This window comes from Diceros bicornis, chromosome 20, assembly GCF_020826845.1.
Source record: "Diceros bicornis minor isolate mBicDic1 chromosome 20, mDicBic1.mat.cur, whole genome shotgun sequence".
In the NCBI taxonomy this organism is placed as follows: Eukaryota; Metazoa; Chordata; class Mammalia; order Perissodactyla; family Rhinocerotidae; genus Diceros; species Diceros bicornis.
The window spans coordinates 7,505,729-7,529,303 of record NC_080759.1 but is presented as its reverse complement, the minus strand read 5'-3'; positions in this window follow the sequence as shown (position 1 = coordinate 7,529,303).

Sequence of the window (23,575 nt, the reverse complement as noted above, 5' to 3'; positions counted from 1 at the left end):
GGACTCAGCAACAAGGACTTCCACTCACCAACGGTGACATGGCTATAGCCACTGCTGAGTGCCCAATCTGCCAGCAGCAGAGACCAACACCGAGCCCCGGATATGGCATCATTCCCCGGAGTGATCAGCCAGCTACTTGATGGCAAGTTGATTACATTGGACCACTTCCAACATGGAAGGGGCAGTGTTTTGTTCTTACTGGAATACGTGCTTACTCTGGATACAAACTTGCCTTCCCGGAATACAATGCTTTTGCCAAAACTACCACCCATTGGCTTACAGAATGTCTTAGCCACCATCAAGGTATTCCACACAGCATTCCTTCTCATCAAGGAACTCACTTCACAGCAAAAGAAGTGCTGCAAGGAGCCCATGCTCATTAAATTCACTGGTCTTACCGTGTTCCCCATTATCCTGCAGCAGCTGGTTTGATGGAACAATGGAATCACTCTTTGAAGACTCAGAGCCAGTGCCAGCTATGTGGCAATACCTTGTAGGGCTGGGCAAGGTTCTCCAGAAGACTGTATATGCTCTGAATCAGCATCCAATATATTGTGCTGTTTATCCCATAGCCAAGATTTACAGGTCCAGGAATCAAGGTGTGAAATGGGAGTGGCATCACTATTACCCCTAGTGACCCATTAGGAAAATTTTTGCTTACTCTCCTGGTGACCTTATGCTCTGCTGGCCTACAGGCCTTAGTTCCAGAGAGAGGAATGATTTGACCAGGAGATATAACAATGATTCCATTGAACTGAATGTTAAGACTGCCACCCTGCCTCTTTGGGTTCCTCATGCCTTTGAACCAATAGGCAAAGAAGGGAGTTACTGTGCTGGTTGAGGTATTTGATCCTAACTACCAAGGGGAAATTGGGTTACTATTCCATAATGGAGGTAAGAAAGTATCTTAGTTCAGGCTGCTATACCAGGATACTGTAGACTGGATCCTTTAAACAACAAACATTTATTTCTCTCAGTTCTGGAGCCCATAAATCTGAGATCAGGGTGCCAACGTGGTTGGGTTCTTGGTGAGGACCCTCTTCCTAGTTATATCATCACATGGCCGTCCTTGGTGCATGCATGCAGAGAGAGAGCTCGAGTCTCTTCCCCTTTTTATAAAGAGGGGCCATCATGATGGCCCCACCCTCATGACCTAATCTAATCTTAATTACTTCCCAAAGGCCCCACCTCCAAATACCATTACACTCGGGATTAGAGTTTTAACCTATGCATTTTGGAGGGACACAAACATTCAATCCATAGGGAAGACTATGTCTGGAGTACAGGAGAATGCTTAGGATGTCTCTTAGTATTAACATGCCCTGTGATTAAGGTCAGAGGAAAATACAACAACCCAAATGAGGCAGGACTACTAATGGCCCAGGACCTTCAGGAATGAAAGTTTGGGTGACTCCAGTAGGTAGAATCACAATCAGCTGAGGTGCCTGCTGAAAGCAAAGGGAACACTGAATGGGTAGTAGAAGAAAGTAGTTATAAATACCAGCTATGGCCATGTGACCAGTTACAGAACTAAGGACTGTAATTGGCATCAGTATCTCTTCTTTATTTTGTTGTAAATATGTTTTTATGTGTGTGTATGTATATGTATCTATATAAAGCAAATATCTTTGTTTTCTTCCCTATCTTTATTATCCCTTACCATGTAGAATAAGATGTATTGAGTTTATACCATAGTATTTAAGTATTGTTAACATTACATCATAGTATTTAAGTTATGGGATATCAAGGAGAAGAGTAAACATCACCTAAGGACTTTGCTTCCTCTTCTGGGGAAAGGCTTAGTGTGTTTTTGGTTGTATGTAGGATAGTTGTATCATGTCAGGTGGAAGTATGACCTTGCTATTGTCTTTGTTTGGAGATTTAATATGGTTTAAGGAGATACGTATGGGTGCCAACTTGACAAGGGTGGAAATGTGATGGTTTATTGTATATGTCAAGTTGGCTAGGCCATGGTACCCAGATATTTAGTCAAACATTCTAGGCGTTTCTGTGAAGGTATTTTTTAGATAGGATAAACATTTAAATCAGTAGACTGAATAAAGCAGATTACCTTCCATAATGTGAGTGGGTATCACACAGTCAGTTGAAGGCCTTAATAGAAAAAGGCAAACCTCCCAGGAAGATAGAGGGTTCTGCCAGCAGAATGCCTTTGGACTTGAACTGCAACTCTTTCCTGGATCTGCAGCTGGTGGCTTGCTCTGAAGATTTTGGACTTGCTGAGCCTCCACAATCACATGAGCCAATTCTTTAAAATAAATATGTCTCTCTATACATGCAACTTGTTGGTTATGCTTCTCTGGAGAATGTTGACTAATACATCACTCATACAGGCAATCTCTGGTGCCTGATTTTTCTTCAGTGTTTGGGTGATACCCTCTTGTTTCTTTGCATGTCTCATGATTTTTTTGGCAACAGCACATTGTTGGATAATATATGGGAGCAACTCTGGGTACTCCCCCCGACCCTAGGGGCTTGTTATTTGTTATTTGCATGCTTACTTGTGCAGTGACTTGCTGGATTATTTTCATGATGTCTATTCTCTCCCCTAACCTTCCCCACTCCTGCAGGGGAAAGCCTCTAATAATGGTCCCCAGAGGACATTATGTACTTGCCCCTTGTGTATGCCCACAGTCTCCCTGGGATGACAGTGGTTTTGGCAGGTCTTTATTTGACTATCTCTTTTCCTGACTATACCCAGCTGTAACACTACCCCAATTGCAGGCTGATTACTCTATTGTTTTCAATAATGCCCTAGGCATAAATTGCCTCATAGACTCATCTGACAAAATTTAGGCCCCTTTTGTGAGAGAACAGAGAGAAGAGGTGGAGAGAGGAGTGAAGATGCTAATACTTTTTTTTTATTTAAATTTTTTGTTTATTGCAGTAACATTGGTTTATAACAGTGTATAAATTTCAGGTGTACATAATTATACTTCTATTTCTGCATAGATTACATCATGTTCACCACCAAAATGCTAATTACAACCCATCACCACACACATGTGCCGAATTATCCCTTTCGCCCTCCCCCTACCCACTTCCCCTCTGGTAACCACCAATCCAATCTCTGTCTCTATGTGTTTGTTTATTGTTGTTATTATCTACTACTTAATGAAGGAAATCATATGGTATTTGACCTTCTCCCTCTGACTTATTTCGCTTTGCATAATACCCCAAATGTCCATCCATGTTGTCACAAATGGCTGGATTTCATCGTTTCTTATGGCTGAGTAGTATTCCATTGTGTATATATACCACATCTTCTTTATCCATTCGTCCCTTGATGGGCACTTAAGTTGCTTCCAAGTCTTGGTTATTGTGAATAACGCTGCAATGAACACAGGGGTGCATGTATCTTTATGCAATGGTGTTTTCAAGTTCTTTGGATAAATACCCAGCAGTGGAATAGCTGGATCATATCGTAGTTCTATCTTTGATTTTTTGAGGAATCTCCATACTGTTTTCCATAGTGGCTGCACCAGTTTGCACTCCCAGCAGCAGTGTATGAGTGTTCCCTTCTCTCCACATCCTCTCCAACACTTGTTGTTTCCTGTCTTGTTAATTGTAGCCATTCTGACGGGCTTGAGGTGATATCTCATTGTAGTTTTGAGTTGCATTTCCCTGATAGTTAATGATTTTGAACATCTTTTCTTGTGTCTGTTGGCCATCTGTATATCTTCTTTGGAGAAATGTCTGCTCAGGTCTTTTGTCTGTTTTTTAATTGGGTTGTTAGTTTTTTTGTTGTTGAGATGCATGAGTTCTTTATATATTTTGGAGATTAAGCCCTTATCAGATGTATGGTTTGCAGATATCTTCTCCCAATTGTTAGGTTGTCTTTTCGTTTTGTTGATGGTTTCCTTTGCTGTGCAGAAGCTTTTTAGTTTGATGTAGTCCCATTTGTTTATTTTTTCTATTGTTTCTCTTGCCCGGTCAGACATGATGCTTGAAAATATGTTGCTAAGACCGATGTCGAAGAGCGTACTGCCTATGTTTTCTTCTAGAAGTTTCATAGTTTCAGGTCTTACATTCAAGTCTTTAATCCATTTTGAGTTAATTTTTGTGTATGGTGTAAGGTAAGGGTCTACTTTCATTTTTTTGCATGTGGGTGTCCAGTTTTCCCAGCACCATTTGTTGAAGAGACTTTCTTTTCTCCATTGTATGTTCTTGGCTCCTTTGTCAAAGATTAGCTGTCCATAGATCTCTGCGTTTATTTCTGGGCTTTCGATTCTATTCCATTGATCTGTGTGTCTTTTTTTGTGCCAGTACCATGCTGTTTTGATTACTATAGCTTTGTAGTATATTTTGAAGTCAGGGAGTGTGATACCTACAGCTTTGTTCTTTTTTCTCAGGATTCCTTTAGCTATTCGGGGTCTTTTGTTGTTCCATATAAATTTTAGGATTCTTTGTTCTATTTCTGTGAAAAATGTTGTTGGAACTTTGATAGGGATTGCATTGAATCTATAGATGGCTTTAGGAAGTATGGACATCTTAACTATGTTAATTCTTCCAATCCAAGAGCATGGACTATCTTTCCATTTCTTTGTGTCTTCTTCAAATTGTTTCAGCAATGTTTTATAGTTTTCGGTGTACAGATCTTTCACCTCTTTGGTTAAGTTTATTCCTAGGTATTTTATTCTTTTTGTTGCAATTGTAAATGGGATGGTATTCTTCATTTCTCTTCCTGTTACTTCATTGTTAGTGTATAGAAAGACAACTGATTTTTGTATGTTGATTTTGTATCCTGCAACTTTACCATATTCGTTTATTACTTCTAAAAGTTTTCTGGTGGATTCTTTAGGGTTTTCTATATATAAAATCATGTCATCTGCAAATGTGACAGTTTCACTTCTTCCTTTCCAATTTGGATCCCTTTTATTTCTTTCTCTTGCCTGATTGCTCTGGATAGGACTTCCAGTACTATGTTAAATAGGAGTGGTGAGAGTGAGTATCCTTGTCTGGTTCCTGTTCTTAGAGGGATAGCTTTCAGTTTTTCACCATTGAGGATGATATTAGCTGTGGGTTTGGCATATATAGTCTTTATTATGTTGAGGTACTTTCCTTCTATATCCATTTTATTCAGAGTTTTTATCATAAATGTATGCTGTATCTTTTCAAATGCTTTCTCTGCATTATTGAGACGATCATGTGATTTTTATTCTTCATTTTATTAACGTGGTGTATCACGTTGATTGATTTGCGAATGTTAAACCATCCCTGCATACCTGGAATAAATCCCACTTGATCATGGTGTATAATCTTTTTAACGTATTGTTGTATGCGATTTGCTAGTATTTTGTTGAGGATTTTTGCATCGATGTTCATCAGTGATATTGGCCTGTAGTTTTCTTTTTTTGTGTTGTCTTTGTCTGGTTTTGGTATCAGGGTAATGTTGGCTTCGTAGAATGAGTTAGGGAGGTTCCCCCACTCCTCAATTTTTTGGAAGAGTTTGAGAAGGATAGGTATTAAGTCTTCTTTGTTTGGTAGAATTCACCAAGGAAGCCGTCTGGTACTGGAATTTTATTTTTGGGGAGATTTGTGATTACTGTTTCAATCTCCTTACTGGTGATTGGTCTATTCAAATTCTCTACTTCTTCTTGATCCATTTTTGGAAGGTTGTATGATTCTAAGAATTTATCCATTTCTTCCAGATTGTCGAATTGGTTGGCATATAGCTTTTCATAGTATTCTCTTATAATCTTTTGTATTTCTGAGGTGTCTGTTGTAATTTCTCCTTTTTCATTTCTGATTTTACTTATTTGTTCCTTCTCTCTTTTTTTCTTGGTGAGTCTAGCTAAAGGTTTGTCAATTTTGTTGATCTTTTCAAAGAACCAGCTCTTGGTTTTATTAATTTTTTCTATTGTTTTTTGGTCTCTATTTCATTTATTTCCACTCTGATTTTTATGATTTCCCTTCTTCTACTGATTTTGGGCTTTGTTTGTTCTTCTTTGTCCAGTTCCTTTAAGTGCATTGTTAGATTGTTTATTTGAGATTTTTCTTGTTTATTGAGATAGGCCTGTATTGCTATAAACTTCCCTCTTAGAACCACTTTTGCTGTATCCCATAAATTCTGGCATGTCATATTTTCATTTTCATTTGTCTCCAGGTATTTTTTGATTTCTTCTTTGATTTCTTCGTTGACCCAGATATTGTTCAGTAGCATTTTGTTTAATCTCCACGTATTTGTGGCTTTTCTGATTTTCTTCCTATAGTTGATTTCTAGTTTCATAACGTTGTGGTCAGAAAAGATACTTGATATTATTTCAATCTTCTTAAATTTATGGAGACTTGTTTTGTGGCGTAACATGTGATCAATCCTGGAGAATGTTCCATATGCATTTGAAAAGAACGTGTATCCTTCGGTTTTTGGATGGAATACTCTGTATATATCTACTAGGTCCATCTGTTCTAGTGTGTCATTTAAGGCCAATGTTTCCTTATTAATCTTCTGTTTGGATGATCTATCCATTGGTGTAAGTGGAGTGTTAAAGTCCTCTGCTATTATTGTGTTACTGTCTATTTCTGTTTTTATGTCTGTCAATAATTTCTTTATATATTTAGGTGCACCTACATTGAGTGAGTAGATATTTACAAGTGTTATATCCTCTTGTTGGATTGTTCCCTTGATCATTATGTAATGCCCTTCTTTGTCTCTTTTTACAGTTTTTGTTTTAAAGTCTATTTTGTCTGATATGAGTACTGCTACCCTAGCTTTCTTTTCATTGCCATTTGCAGGGAGTATCTTTTTCCATCCCTTCACTTTCAGTTTATGAGTGTCTTTAGGTGCCCAGGGAGGCCGAGTTATGCTCCTGGCCAGCTGTTGTAATGCTCAGCTGCTTGTAGTTGTTGTGGGCCCTTCAGTCTCTTTATCAGGTATGGGGAGCCCCAGCACAGTTGGCTGCAAGTTCTAATATTACATTTGTGTTGCAGTATTTCTTTTAAGTGAGTAGGCCCCCAGCGTGGCAGGTTGTTAGGCTCAGGGCCTTACAATTGCTATAAGCCTCCAGCCTTTAGGTCTCTTGTCAGCTCTCTGAGGATTGCAGCTGGGTAGGGCTGGCCTCAGGCACAGGAGCACCCAATTGTTTCAGGCTTTGGAAGGTGGAGCAAACCCCCTATGTGGGTGTTTGAGAAGCACACGTCTTCTGCAGCTGACAAGCCCTGCTGCCCACAGGTCCACACACACAGTAAACACAGTCCTGCCCCGTGTGCATGCCCCAACCTCCCAAAGTGGACCCAATCTCTCCACAGTGGGAGCCCCACACACTCCACCACCGCCCCACACTCTCCACCTGCTCCTTATGCACATCCTGCCCTGCTGAAGTCGGCTCAGTTGCCAGGCAGCAGAGAATCCAGTCACCAATCTATGCAGGCCCACATGTTGCCTGAGGGCTTGTTGTTGGGTGGGGCCTGTCTATAGGATGGGCTGCCTGCCCTGGCTGAGCTGGATTAAATCGGTGCTCTAGCGGGTGGGGCAGACCCCGGGCTAGCAGGCCTCAGGGAGAACTCCAATGGCATCTGTGTCAGCACGCCCACACCAGGCCACAACAATGGCTGCCGCCAATGTCCCAGTCCCTGGAGAGGTCTCACCCCTCACCGAGATGCACTCAGGGCCTATTAGGTGAGTCTCTTTTCACCGCAGCACTGTGCACCTTTCTTTCTGGTGATTTTAGGTTGCTTTCTGAAACGGGTGAGTTAGCGTGTGGGCCCTTTAAGAGCCAGTTTTAATTTCTTTGTGAACCAGCTTTTCTGGGGGTACTCCCCAATGTTTTAGTAGCAGGCAAAGTGAGATATTATGCCACTCATCTCGATTGTGCTGGGTCCACAAAATGCCCCTAGCGCGGGCGCTCCCCCGCTCAGGGCCCCTCTCCTCTAGGGAGGCTGTGTACCTGTGTGCTGCTCCCGGGCAGCTGTGAAGCACTATGGCTTCTAATGGCGGCATTTTTCCTCTCCAGAAGGGAGTTTCTGCCTCTTCCTCCTCAATTAGGATTTTCCGTTGTTGCAGGAGTTCCTCTTATCCAGTTTTCAGTTCTGTCTCAGGGGTAGTTTCTCCACGAGTAGTTGTAAATTGGCTGTGTCCGCAGCAGGAGGTGAGTTCAGAGTCTGCCTCTGCCGCCATCTAGACTTCCTCCGATGATACTTTTGCTTGCTTAGTGGGGAGCTAAGGGATATTGTCTATAGTTAGTGGAAAATTTAAGTTTGCTGATTATTACTGCAATTAGATGCAATTGAAACTAAAGCTAAAAATATTGATATAACTATATTGGGAGGTGATAGTAGTGGTAAAGGGACCTAAATCCTTATCTATCATAATAGGAAAATAAATAATATCTAAAGTTAGTCAAGAAATAGTGACTTAACTGAAAGATACAGAGGTGATCATAGAAGAACTGAAATCAGAACCAGTTAAAAGTGGCTACCTCCGAGGAGCAAGTCTAGAGGTGCAGAAGGTCATTTAGAGGCCTTCCTCCCTCCCTCTCTCTCTTCTTCCCTCCCTTTCTTTCTTCCTTGGTCCCTACATCCCTCCCTCTCTCTCCCTTTTCCTCTTTCTTTTCCTTCCTCTCTCTCTCTCATCAGCCTTCCTGTACTATTTTATATGTTAAACATGTGCATTTATTACTTTCATTAAAATTTAAAAATTTAAAGGTTTGCTAAGTAAATAAACATTAGACATTATGTCACTGAAGAGAACAAGAGTCTTTTTTTGAGTACTTGAAGGGCTTTCAATTATTAATAGTTTTATGCAACTTACACATCATTCTTATCTATTTGTTAAGGCATGTCCCTATATACCTGGTCTTAGGATATTCTTAATGTTAGTCATTATGGATCTTTGTCTGCCCCTGGAAATATTAAAATTACATTCCTCAAGAAGATCTCCCAAAAAACCCAACCCACCAAAAAACAACCCCTCCTGGCAAAACCAAATTCAGGATCCTTCGAAGAGATAGTTCCCAAAGTCAGTGTTTGAAATTTGTTCTGACCCCAGAAAAGCTCTTCACAGCTGTCTCTTTTTCTATTTCTTTTTGGCAAACTAGTTGGCTTACAATTTAGCCTGTATCTCCAATGAATCTATCAATTGCCTCCCAACTGTCTTTCACCATAACCTTCACTATTTTTAGAGCACCCTTGGGTTTAAACATTTCTACATTCTGTTGCAAAGTAAGTCAGTTCCTTTGGGGAGAACTTTTGGAGCTCTCTGTTCTATGGTCTGCTTCTCTCCCTGGGAAAAATCTCTGAACCATGGCTCTGGTGGGGATGGGGACAATGGGAAGCTTGTCTCTGAGTGACACTCCTGGGTTAGGAGCTGAGTGCTCAGTGGAGTGGCTGGCAGCAGCCTCTGAACTTCTCAGGTTGCCTCTCTTGGCATGGAAACCTGCCCCATGAACTGGGGAAGGGGTCTTCAAGGCCCTAGTATTTGCATTATTTGTAGTATTCTCAAAGTAGAGCCTCCATCCCATGAGTGCTGGCTGTACAGGAGAAGGGAGCCCCCATCTTTCAGCCACACTCCCCTGAAACTTAATATCCTGAGCAAGAAGAGAGTGGGGGCAGGATGAGAAATGCTGACTTCTATCTCTCCCAGTAAGACAACCCTCTGACTGGGAGCAGGGGTGAGAAGATGCCTTGTGTTCTGGGCTATACCAGTCAGGAGTGGAATTTCCATCTCATTGAGCTGGGAGAGGATTAGGGCATAGATCTTGGTTCAAATAATGTTTGAACTGTTTTTACTAAATTTTAGTAGATTTTCTTGAATAACTGTTTCTTCATTTACTGTATTCCCTTAGGACCATTTGTAGAGACAAATATTCAAAAAAAAATTTTTCACTAGTCTACTGGTCTGCAGAGTTTTTCACACTATTGTGCTAGAAGTAGAACGCTCACGTAGGTGCCACTTTAATTTGGTCTGAGGAGTACCCAGAGCCTGTTGGAGCCAGATTCAGAATTAAACCACCATTTTCCTGCTATGGTTATATATGTGGGGAAGGATGGTGTGTAGGGAGAGAGTCTTCCAACTGCCTGCTAGACCCAGAAGATGGCAGGTGACTCTCACACACATGTGCATGGTCTCCTCCTCAGCCACTCACACATTCATGATGACCTGTCCAGCCACACTGACTCACAGCAATCCCACTCTAGTCTGTCACCCAAGTCCAGTCCTAGTTGTCGCCACACACACCAGTTCTATGCTGGCCATAGTGAATGTGATCAAGTGTAAAGTTTCCAGTGAGGAGCCCACCTCCAGACTCCAAGAGAGAACTGAGATTCTCCATCCTGAGCCTTTCTCCCACTCTTGACTGGGTGGTGGTATGGAAAGGGTTACAGGTCTTAGGGTTCTTTCTATGGCTGTGATCCATTATACTGGCAGCTACCAGAGCAGATGAGGACCCAGCTCCCCATCTTCCAGGGGGATACATCCCTGGAAGTAAGTATCCTTGAGTGTTCAGGAATGGAGCACACAGTCTCTTTGAACTCAGATGTCCTTTTCCCCCTAATATGTTAGAAGGCAGCTAGGGACCAATCCTCCTTCATTCATTTCTTCCCAGAGAACCCAGTCTGAGTCCTAGATCATCTCTCAATTTCTGTTGAGAATACTGGCCTCACAGTACACAAACCCTGAGTCAGAGCCAGCCCTTAACACTCTCCTCAGTTACTTCTGAAACCTTCCATCTCCTGTTCAGCTCTACATATAAATAGCTTTTATAACAGAAGTGTGTCAAGGTCGTGAGATGTGGTAGAAAAAGAATGTGTCCAAGGTCATGAGGTAGAGGAGGTAAGTTCTTTCCAGACCTGCCCCTTCCAATTATGTATCCCTGGGCACAAAATAAGGTCTGTTTCTTTATCTTGAAAAGAAAATGGGTGGATAGGATGATTTCAGTGATCCTGCTGGGATAGAAAAACCTGTTATTTTATTCAGTACATATGTGCTTAATGTCTGCTTTGCCCAGGCACTGTGGCTAGGGCAGTAGACAAGACAGGTAAGAAACCCACATTATGGAGCTCACCGTTCCTGGGGGAAACATGGACACCCCGTTCCTTGCCATCCTCCTGCTTTTGCCTGCCCAACAGTCCATCTTCTCACGCCCTGAATCTGGGTTGTCCCCCCAGCTTACAGCCACCCCACTTTCAGCTGCACCAGGTTGTCCATGGACCAAAAGTTACAGGTACACTGTCTCCAGCCAGGTGACTGGACCAAGTGATAGCTCTCTTCCAGGAATGCCCACTTGCACCTCCAAGAGGGCTGGTCTGACTCTAGTCCTGACGGTTGAAGCCCTTCTTACTCTACCTCCTACCTATTGGATGCTGTGAATGGAATTCCAGAGTAGAGTAAAGGTGCCCTGAGCCCATATAGGCCACCTCTACCAGGAGTTCTTTACCTGGGTTCTACTGAACCCCAGTCTATGAATAGCATTCAGGAGTTGGTGAAAGTGGGTGGGAAAAAGTATTTATTTTCCCTAGACTTTATGAGAAATATAGTTTTCTCTTCCATGATGAACAGAGGTAACCAAACAGAAGGATTAAGAGGACCTGGGGATTGGTTACCAAGAGAAACTACAGATGATATCATGCCACAGTTGTTACAGACAACTCAAAATTTCATTTGTACCCATCGTGATTTCAAAATCACTGTGGCTGTTAGACTTTCTGTTAGGCTTATTCTGTAATGAGTTAATAAAGAAGTACATATATTATTTATACTGTATTTCAATATAATTGATTTCCTTTGTATCTTATTTTATGCATTTACAAACATACTTCTGAAAAGGGGTCTATAGGTTTCACCAAATAGCAAGAGGAGTCCATGGCCCAGAAAGGCACAGCTCTTTCCAGCATCTGTGTTGCTTTTCCCTCAGAGCCTCAGAGCATCATCTTTCAAATATGCTGCTGTCACTCACCTGGACCCCCGCTGGTGGTTTTATCTGAAGGCTTTCCTCTGAAAGGCTGTGGACTCAGGCTCTCTGTAGACAGCCCCACATCTTCCCTAGCTTGCTCAGACCACTATCCTTCTGAAATCTCCTCTTTTTCTCCATTTAGGCATCCCTAGTGCTCCAGCCCTGCCTCTCTTCTCCTCCTGCAGCTGAGAACCTTTGTTTCCCACGTGGAGTCACTGCAATAAGTCACACATATCTCTTATCCCTCAATTTAAGGCCACTGACTTCTCTCAGACACACAGAATAACTGGTTGCATTTCCCTCCAGTTTCCCAGCAGACATGTACCCAACCCTGCTATGTTCTAGCTCAGGATAGCAGTGTGGTACGGAGAAGGCAAGACAAGTGAATATTTTCTCCTCTCCACAGCTTCATCTGCCAAAGATGAAATAAAGTTTCCTCATATGTCCCATTCCTTAACCCTCTAAGGTAAAGTCTTCCCTAGAGGTAGAGGTTTGGGACAATTGGTGGAGAGCGCTCTGGCTGCCTGGTTGGGCTTGCATCTTGCACCAGGAGCTGCCTTGATAAGCCATCTTCTGGCAGGTACAGGGATGATGGCTGCCCTGGGGGAGCAGAATCACCTTCAGAAATCCCTGCTGCATAGAGGGATCCACCTGCTCCATGTGTTTCTGAGCACTTCTTATTTTATTCCACTGGGTCTGCAAGAGGTGAGAGGGAGGATCTTCCAGGCCCTTTGCTGATGTATCCACCATTCCAGCACCAACTATACACTCCACACACTCCACTCTGAAACCTTGTGGTTTCAGCATTTGCAGGACCACAGAGTCAAGACAGAACATTTAGATTCAGAACCTTAGGAGTCCTAAACTTTTGACTGTGTTACACAGAACAGAGCCCTCTCTGCTTTGCCATGTCTATCATAACATCCTTGGACTGGCTGATAGTGGGTGCCTTGCCACTGGTGGGGGTGCTATGGGGTGCCCTTGTAGGCTCAGAGAGTGCCATCAGGGATTAATGATGCAGTGATGTATTTATTCACATGCCTCACATTGGTCAGTCTGCTCCATCCCTGTAAAAACTCATAACCTATCAAAAGCAGAAGATAGCCATGTAGATATTACTAGTACCCACCCTTGTCTGGGTCTTATGTCCTTCTGGGGACTTCACTTTCAACCTCTTTTGCAGTACAGTGGAGCCACATAACTAGTTATGCCCAGTGGACTGAAAGGGGAAGTGATATTTGTTTCTTCAGGGTCAAAACATGGACCCAGAGCGGGTATGAGATTTCCATGAGCTCTTTTCCCTTCCTTTGCAACCATGAGGCCTCTTGTTCCAGAAGGCTCAGCTACAATGAGGTCTCCATCAACAAGTCTTCCTGAGTGATTTGGTGGAGCAAGCCTACCCCCAAACTCTACCCCCAACTAACTCTCATTTGATATGTACCTTGAGGAAGAAATAAATCATTATTTGTTAAGACAATGAAAGTTTGAGGTTTACTTCTTACCACAGCATACCTAGTCTATCCTAACTAATTAGAAGGCTATTAAAAGAGAGAGGGAGGAATAAGCTTATGTTAGTCTTGGGGTTTTATTAAGTCAGAGATGAGAAAACTTTTCCTTAAAGGCCTTTAAAATAAAAATATTTTAGGCTTGTGGGCCATACAGTCTGTGTCACAGCTACTCAACTCTACAGCTGTAGAGTGAAAGCAAGCCATAGACAATAAAAAAATGGATAAATATGTCTGTTCCCATAAAACCTTATTTACAAAAACAGGCACTGGCTATGGGCTGTAGTTTGCTGGCTTCTGATTGGCCAGCAGAGCCCTGGTTCTCTCCTGGGCTCTTAGTACCAATGGTTCTCCACCCAGACTGCCTGTGAATTTCTGAAGAAGAGTTAAAGAATAAGGATACTCTAGGGCCCCTCCACCCCTGGCCACTAGATCAGAATCTCTGAGGGTAACCTAGTCATGGGTTTAAAGTTTAAAGTTCTGGTCCTGTTTAAAGTTACCCAGATGGTTTAAATTCAGAGTGAGGGCTGATACCTACAGCTATGGCCCCTAACAATTAATTCCTAAAAATTCCTGCTTACATCAGGAGTGCCAGGGACATGTCTTGGAGCCTTCTGGATCCCCTAACACATGGCATCAAAAAACTAGTTTTTCTAAGAAGAGAGGGATTGCAGGTTGTTCAGAGAAGGCTGTCCAAACCTGCCTCGCAGATTTGAGAACCAACACAAACCTTTGCCCCTGGCTGTTCCTCAACCCCAAGGGGCCCACCCAGTGTGAATACCCTTTATTGACATACCCCTACCACTGCCATCCAGGCCGTGGGATTGATAGAGATTCCCAGAGCATACCACATGTTCCCTTTTTGGCTTACCCTTGCTTGAACTGATGTTCATAACTTGCAGCCAAAAGAATATTAACCAAGGCACTTAGCCAAACCATCCTCTTCTCTTGATTTCTCTGTGTCTGTCGAGGTATGAATATTCACTCAGTCACCTAGGCTCATAGCCTTGAATTGTTCACTGAGTTTTCCTGCTTATTTTCTCACAGCCTTCACCCTGAGTTATACCTGCTCACTTTAAAACCTAAGTCAATGTTGCCAAGATGGTCTCAGCAGAAATAAAAAATGTATCTGATAAAAATTTATCAATGATCATTAAAAATGGTGGCAGAGTGACATCAGCATAATGGCAGAGTGAGCTTTCCTGTAAACTCTTTCCCTGATAAGATACAACAAAAGGGACAGTCACAGACCAACAATGGACTCCTACACAACAAAAAGGAAGATCGGAAAGATCCACACTGCTGCACATCTGAGAGTGGACGTCCTGGGGCCCCCGGAGGAAGTGGGGAGAGGTAAGGAGAACTCCTCTCCCTCCCCATCAGATCAGCAATCCAGGTCTGTGCCACTCCCAGAGAGGGGGGAGGGGCAGCCCTCTGCAGGGAAACTGTAGCTCTTTGAGCTCTCTCAGCCAGTGGGAAACTCCCACACAGAAGACTCAGAACTGCTGCAGGGGTGCCATCAGCATCTGAGCACCCCAGGAGAGTGGATAACGAGGGGCAAGCGAGAAGCCAGCCACACCAGGGGCCCAGCAGGCAAAAGACAGAGCCCCGCCCCATGCCCAACACTGCAGCTCAGCCGACTCAACCAGACAGAGCAACCCAGCCGATCTCAGCAAGCAGCCGGGGCAGAGTGCAGGGGGCTCAGATTACACAGCCCTTAACCACCACATGGTGGCGGCAGGTGAAAACTGCAATCAGATACTTCCAGGATGAGGAAAAACAAAGCAAATACAGGAACCACAATGCAAAGGTATGTGAAATCACCAGACCAGAGGGAAAATGACAAGCACCCAGAAACCAACCCTGAAGGCACAGAAATCCATAACCTGAATGACAGAGATTTCAAAATAGCTATCATAAAAAAAAATCAACGAAATACAAGATAACACAGACAAACAATTCAATGAAATAAGGAGTTTCTTCACAAAAGAGATTGAAATCATAAAGAAAAACCAATCGGTACTGATGGAGATGAAGAACACAATGAAGGATATAAAGGAGAATCTGGAATCTTTAAAGAACAGAGCTGACAATATGGTGGAAAGAATGAGCATTATAGAGGATAGGAATACAGATATGCTCCAGATAGAGGAGGAGAGAGAACTAAGACTAAAAAGAAATCAAGAAAGTCTCCAAGAAATATCCGACTCTATTAGGAAATGTAACATAAGAATTATAGGTATTCCTGAGGTTCTCCCTGAGGGAAAAAGGAACGGAGAGCCTATTCAAGGAAAGAATAGCTGAGAACTTCCCAAATCTGGGGAAGGAGCAAGAAATACCAGTAAGTGAAGCCAATAGGTCACCTAAATATGTCAACAGGCAAAGGCCCACTCCATAGCATATAGTGGTAAGGCTGGCTAAAGTCAATGACAAAGCAACAATATTAAGGGCAGCTAGACAAAAACAAAAAATAACGTTCAAAGGAACTCCCATCAGACTCTCAGCAGATTTCTCAACAGAAACTTAATAGGCTAGAAGAGACTGGAATTATATATTCAAAATACTGAAAGACAAAATCTTTCAGCCAAGAATACTCTATCCAGCAAAAATATCCTTCAAATATGATGCAGAAATAGTAACTTTCCCAGATAAACCAAGGCTAAGGGAGTTCATGGCCAAGAGACCCCCACTACAAGAAATACTCAAGAAGGCCCTCAGGCCTGGAAAAAAGAAGAGAAAGGGAATACAAAGCTTGGAGCAAGGAGAAAAATAGGTAGACAAGATCAGAAAAATAATAGATCTTTACCGGAATAGGTTAGCAACCACTTAAATACCAAAATCAAAGATCAAAGGAAGGAAATCACCAAAAATAAATATAACCTCATCACTGTAAACACACACCCACAACACAAGATAGAATAAGTTGTAACAAGAATGACTTAGAAGGGGAAGAAGAAAGAGATTGAATTGACTTAGTATAAGGAAAAAAGAGGCCATCAGATAACAGACTATCTCATACACAAGAATTTTTATACAAACCTCAAGGTAACCACTAAACAAGTAATTGAAACAAAATCACATAGGATAAACAAAGAGAAAACTAGAAGAGTCATAAGACAGAACAACCAAACTGAATTGCCAGTCCAAAACAAATGGGACAAGAAACAAAGGAAATGCAAAAGAACCAGAAAATAAGTGACAAAACAGCAACGTCAATCCCTCATATATCAATAATTACCCTAAATGTAAATGGATTGAACTTTCCAATCAAAAGATGCAGAGTGGCAGGATGGATTAAAAAGCAAGACCCAACAATATGCTGCCTGCAGGAAACACATCTCAGCTCTAAAGACAAGCACAGGCTCAGAGTGAAAGGATGGAAGACAATACTCCAAGCTAATAGTAAACAAAAGAAAGGAGGTGTTGCCATACTCATATCAGACAAAGTAGACTTCAAGATAAAACAGGTTAGGGCCAGCGCCGTGGCTTAGCAGTTAAGTGCATGCGCTCCACTACTGGCGGCCCGGGTTCGGATTCCAGGCACGCACCGATGCACCACTTCTCCGGCCATGCTGAGGCCACGTCCCACATACAGCAACTAGACGGATGTGCAACTATGACATACAACTATCAACTCGGGCTTTGGGGAAAGAAAGAAAAAAAAGGAGGAAGATTGGCAATAGATGTTAGCTCAGAGCCGGTCTTCCTCAGCAGAAAGAAGAGGATTAGCATGGATGTTAGCTCAGGGCTGATCTTCCTCACATACACAAAAAAAGATGAAACAGGTTAAGAGAGACGAAGAAGGGCAATATATAATGATAAAAGGGACACTCCACCAAGAAGACATATCACTTATAAATATATATGCACCCAACATAGGAGCACCAAAGTACATAAAACAACTATTAACAAACTTAAAAGGAGATATTAGCAGCAACACAATAATATTAGGGGATCTTAATACCCCACTTACACCAATGGATAGATCATCCAGACAAGAAGTCAATAAAGAAAGAGTGGACTTCAATGAAAAACTGGACGAGATGGACCTAGTAGACATATACAGAGCACTCCATCCAAAAACAGCTGACTACACATTCTTCCCACGTGCACATGGAACGTTGTCAAGGATAGACCATATGTTGGGAAACAAAGCAAGCCTCAATAAATTTAAGAAGATTGAAATCATAACAAGCATCTTTTCAGACCATAATGCTATGAAACCGGAAATCAACCACAAGAAAAAAACTGGGAAAGTGACAAAAATGTGGAGATTAAACAACATGCTACTGAACAGATTATTGATGAAATTAAAGGAGAAATCAAAAAATACCTAGAAACAAACAAAAATGAAAATATGCCACACCAAATCATATGGGATGCAGCAAAAGCGGTCTTGAGAGGGAAACTCATAGCAATACAAGCCCACCTTAACAAACAGGAAAAAGCCCAAATAAGCAACCTTAAATTACACCTAACAGGACTAGAAACAGAAGAACAAACAAAGCCCAAAGTCAGCAGAAGGAGAGAAATAATAAAAATCAGAGCAGAAATAAATGAAATTGAGACCAAAAAAATAGTAGAAAGGATTAATGAAACAAAGAGTTGGTTCTTTGAGAAGATAAACAAAATTGACAAACCCTTAGCCAGACTTACTAAGAAAAAATGAGAAAAGGCTCAAATAAATAAAATTAGAAATGAAAGAGGAGAAATTACAATGGATACCATGGAAATACAAAGGATTATAAGAGAATACTATGAGAAATTATATGCCAACAAATTGGACAATCTAGATGAAATGGCTAAATTCTTAGACTCATACAACCTCCCAAAACTGAAACAAGAAGAAATGGAGAATCTGAATAGACAAATCACAAGTAAAGAGATTGAAATAGTAATCAAAAACCTCCCAAAAAATAAAAGTCCAGGACCAGATGGCTTCTCTGGTGAATTTTACTAAACATTCAAAGAAGATTTAATACCCATCCTTCTCAAACTATTCCAAAAAATAGAGCAAGATGGCACACTTCCTAATGCATTCTATGAGGCCAGCATCACCCTGATACCAAAGCCAGACAAAGACAATACAAAGAAGGAAAATTACAGGGCAATATCGCTGATGAACATAGATGCAAAAATCTTCAACAAAATGTTGGCAAACTGAATACAGCAATACATTCAAAAGATCATACACCATGATCAAGTGGGATTTATACCAGGGAGGCAGGGATGGTTCAACATCCTCAAATCAATCAACATGATATACCACATCAACAAAACAAAGAATAAAAACCACATTGTCATCTCAATAGATGCAGAGAAGGCATTTGACAGGATACAACATCCATTTATGATAAAAAACTCTCAACAAAATAGGTATAGAATGAAACTACCTCAACATAATAAAGGCTATCTATGACAAACCCACAGCCAACATCATACTTGACGGGGAAAGGCTGAAAGCCATTCCTCTGACAACAGGAATGAGACAAGGCTGCCCACTCTCACCACTCTTGTTCAACGTAGTACTGGAGGTTTTGGCTACAGCAATTAGGCAAGAAAAAGGAATAAAAGGAATCCAAATAGGCAACAAAGAAGTGAAACTCTCACTATTTGCAGATGACATGATTTTATACATAGAAAACCCTAAAGAATCCATTGGAAAACTATTAGAAATAATCAACAACTACAGCAAAATCACAGGGTACAAAATCAATCTACAAAAATCAGTTGCATTTCTGTATGTTAATAACGAACTAACAGAGAGAGAGCTCAGAAAGATAATACCATTTACAATTGCATCAAAAAGAATAAGATATCTGGAAGTAATCTTACCAAGAAGGTGAAAGAGCTATACAATGAAAATTACAAGACATTACTGAAGAAATTGATGACAACATAAAGAAATTGAAAGACATCCCGTGCACATGGATTGGAAGAATAAACATAGTTAAAATGTCTATATTACCTAAAGCAATCTACAGATTCAATGCAATCCCAATCAGAATCCCACTGACATTCTTCATGGAAATAGAAAAAAGAATACTGAAATTCACATGGGGCAACAAAAGACCTCAAATACCTAAAGCAATCCTAAGAAAAAATAACAAAGCTGGAGACATTACAATCCCTGACTTCAAAACATACTACAATGCAATAGTAACCAAAACAGCATGGTACCGGTACAAAAACGGACACACAGATCAATGGAACAGAACTGAAACCCAAAAATAAAACCACACATATACAGACAGCTAATTTTTGACAAAGGAGCTAGGAACATACAATGGAGAAAGGAAAATCTCTTCAATAAATGGTGTTGGGAAAACTGGACAGCCACATGCAAAAGAATGAAAGTGGACCATCTGATATCGCCATTCACAAAAATTAACTCAAAATTGGCCAAAGACCTGAAGATGAGACCTGAAACCATAAAATTCATAGAAGAAAATATAGGCAACACACTATTGGACATTGGTCATAGAGGAATCTGTTCATATGCCATGCCTACCCAGTCTAGGGAAACTAAGAAAAAATAAGCAAGTGGGACTTCATCAGATTAAAGAACTTCTACAAGACAAATGAAACCAGAATCAAAATGAACAGACAGCCCACCAGCTGGGAGAAAATATTTGCAAAACATATATCTGACAAGGGGTTAAGTTCTGTAATATATAAAGAACACACACAACTGAACAACAAAAAAACAATCAACCTAGTCAAAAAATGGTCAGAGGAAATGAACAGACACTTCTCCAAAGAAGATATACAGATGGCCAATAGGCACATGAAAAGATGTTCAACATCACTACTCATCAGGGAAATGCAAATCAAAACAACACTAGGATATCACCTCACACTCGTTAGAATGGCTATGATCACCAAGACAAAAAACAAATGTTGAAGAGGATGTGGAGAAACAGGAACTCTCGTACACAGCTGGTGGGGTTGCAAACTGGTGCAGCCTCTATGGAAAATGGTATGGAGATTCCTCAAAAAATTAAAAATAGAAATACCCTATGATCCAGCTATCCCACTACTGGGAATCTATCCAATGCACCTGAAATCAACAATCCAAAGAGGCTTATGCACCCCTATGTTCATTGCAGCATTGTTCACTATAACCAAGAACTGGAAGCAACCCAAGTGTCCCTTGACTGATGATTGGATCAAGAAGATGTGGTATACATATCCAATGGAATACTACTCAGCAATAAAAAAAGACAAAATTGTCCCATTTGCTACAACATGGATGGGCTTGAAGGGTATTATGTTAAGTGAAATAAGCCAGAAAGAGAAAGACAAACACTGTATGATCTCACTCATATGTGGAATATAAACCAACACATGGACAGAGAAAACTGTATTGTGGTTACCAGGGGCATTGGGGGTAGTGGGTGGGCACAAGAGGTGAAGGGACACATGTATATGGTGATGGAGAAACAAAAATGTACAACCAAAAATTTCACAGTTATAAACTATTAAAACATCAATTAAAAAAATTTATCAATGAGAAAAAATCAATTGTACTAGAAGTGACTATATATATATATTTTTTTTGGTTTTTTGTGGTAACATTAGTTTATAACATTGTATAAATTTCAGGTGTACATCATTATACTTCTATTTCTGCATGGATTACATCATGTTATCATGTTCACCACCCAAATACTAATTACAACCCATCACCACACACATGTGCCTAATTATCCCTTTCACCTTCCTCCCTCCCCCCTTCCCCTCTGGTAACCACCAATCCAATCTCTGTCTCTATGTGTGTGTTTGTTGTTATTATCTACTAGTTAATGAGTGAGATCATACGGTATTTGACATTCTGCCTCTGACTTATTTCACTTTGCATAATACCCTCAATGTCCATCCATGTTGTCACAAATGGCTGGATTTCATCGTTTCTTATGGTTGAGCAGTATTCCATTGTGTATAAATACCACATCTTCTTTATCCATTCTTCTCTTGATGGGCACTTAGGTTGCTTCGATGTCTTGGCTATTGTGAATAACGCTGCAATGAACAGAGGGGTGCATGTATCTTTATGCATCAGTGTTTTCACGTTCTTTGGATAAACACCTAGTAGTGGAATAGCTGGATCATATGGTAGTTCTATCCTTAATTTTTTGAGGAATCTCCATACCGTTTTCCATAGTGGCTGCACCAGTTTGCACTGCCACCTGCCATGTCTGAGAGTTCCCTTCTCTCCACATCCTCTCCAACACTTGTTGTTTATAGCCATTTTTTATTATCTTGTTAATTATAGCCATTCTGATGGGCGTGAGGTGATATCTCATTGTAGTTTTGATTTGCATTTCCCTGATAACTAATGATGCTGAACATCTTTTCATGTGCCTGTTGGCCATCTGTATATCTTCTTTGGAGAAATGTCTGCTCAGGTCTTTTGCCCGTTTTTTAATTGGGTTGTTAGTTTTTTTGTTGTTGAGATGCATGAGTTCTTTATATATTTTGGAGATTAAGTCCTTATCAGATGTATGGTTTGCACATATCTTCTCCCAATTGTTAGGTTGTCTTTTTGTCTTGTTGATGGTTTCCTTTGCTGTGCAGAAGCTTTTTAGTTTGCTGTAGTCCCATTTGTTTATTTTTTCTATCGTTTCTCTTGCCCGGTCAGACATGGTGCTTGGAAATATGTTGCTAAGACTGATGTCGAAGAGCGTACTGCCTATGTTTTATTCTATTAGTTTTATGGTTTCAGGTCTTACATTCAAGTCTTTAATCCATTTGGAGTTAATTGTTGTGTATGGTGTAAGGTAAGGGTCTACTTTCATTTTTTTGCATGTGGCTGTCCAGTTTTCCCAACATCATTTGTTGAAGAGACTTTCCTTTCTCCATTGTATGTTCTTGGCTCCTTTGTCGAAGATTAGCTGTCCATAAATGTGTGGGTTTATTTCTGGGTTTTTGATTCTGTTCCATTGATCTGTGTGTCTGTTTTTGTGCCAGTACCATGCTGTTTTGGTTACTATAGCTTTGTAGTATATTTTGAAGTCAGGGAGTGTGATACCTCCAGCTTTGTTCTTTTTTTCTCAGGATTCCTTTAGCTATTCGGGGTCTTTTTTTGTTCCATATAAATTTTAGGATTCTTTGTTCTATTTCTGTGAACAATATTGTTGGAACTCTGATAATGATTGCATTTAATCTATATCTTGCTTTTGGAAGTATGGACATTAGAAGTGGCTATATTTTATATTAATTTTTTTAGTTTTTATAAAGCAATTTTTCATTTTTGAAATTTATGACTAAATAAGTGAAAGATTAATTTACGAAAACACAGATGTCACTTAATTTCTTTGATTGCTTGGTCCATACATTACCCAAGTTGCACAATCATATCCACAGCTGTTTTTTTTAATTAATTAATTAATTTTTTATTGCCATAACATTAGTTTATAACATTGTATAAATTTCAGGTTTATGTCATTATACTTCTATTTTGCATAGATTTCATCATGTTCACCACCCAAATACTAATTATAATCCATCACCACACACATGTGCCTAATCATCTCTTTCACCCTCCTTCCTCAGCCCTTCCCCTCTGGTAACCACCAATCCAAACTCTTTCTCTATGTGTTTGTGTGTTGTTGTTTTTATCTTCTACTAATGAGTGAGATCATACGGCATTTGACTTTCTCTCTCTGACTTATTTCACTTAGCATACTACCTTCAATGTCCATCCACGTTGTCACAAATGGCTGGATTTCATCATTTCTTATGGCTTCTTTTTTTGACAAAGGAATTCAACACCTTGTTGAGGTAGGATTCATCCATTTGGAACCATGGGATTTTTGCTGAAAAAAACATCAGTGTTAGGAGATATGTAAAGGAACTGCTGGGCGATGTATTTTCCCATGAGAGCCACAACCACAGTCAAACGTCTTCACTGGGAGATGATTTCTCCCAACTGAACAAACTCAGAGCATCTGGAATTCAGGACAGCACTATTTTATAAGGAAACCTCTCGACCAAATCCACACTCAGGGTTTCCGAGGAACAGCTATTGACCATGTCAACCTGTAAATGGTCTTTCTGCAATGGGAATGCAATGTTTATTCCAACATTTATTATGTTTTTAAATAAAAGTTTGGAATTAAATAAATCTAAAAATTCTTCATTTGTGAAGACTGAGTTTATTGA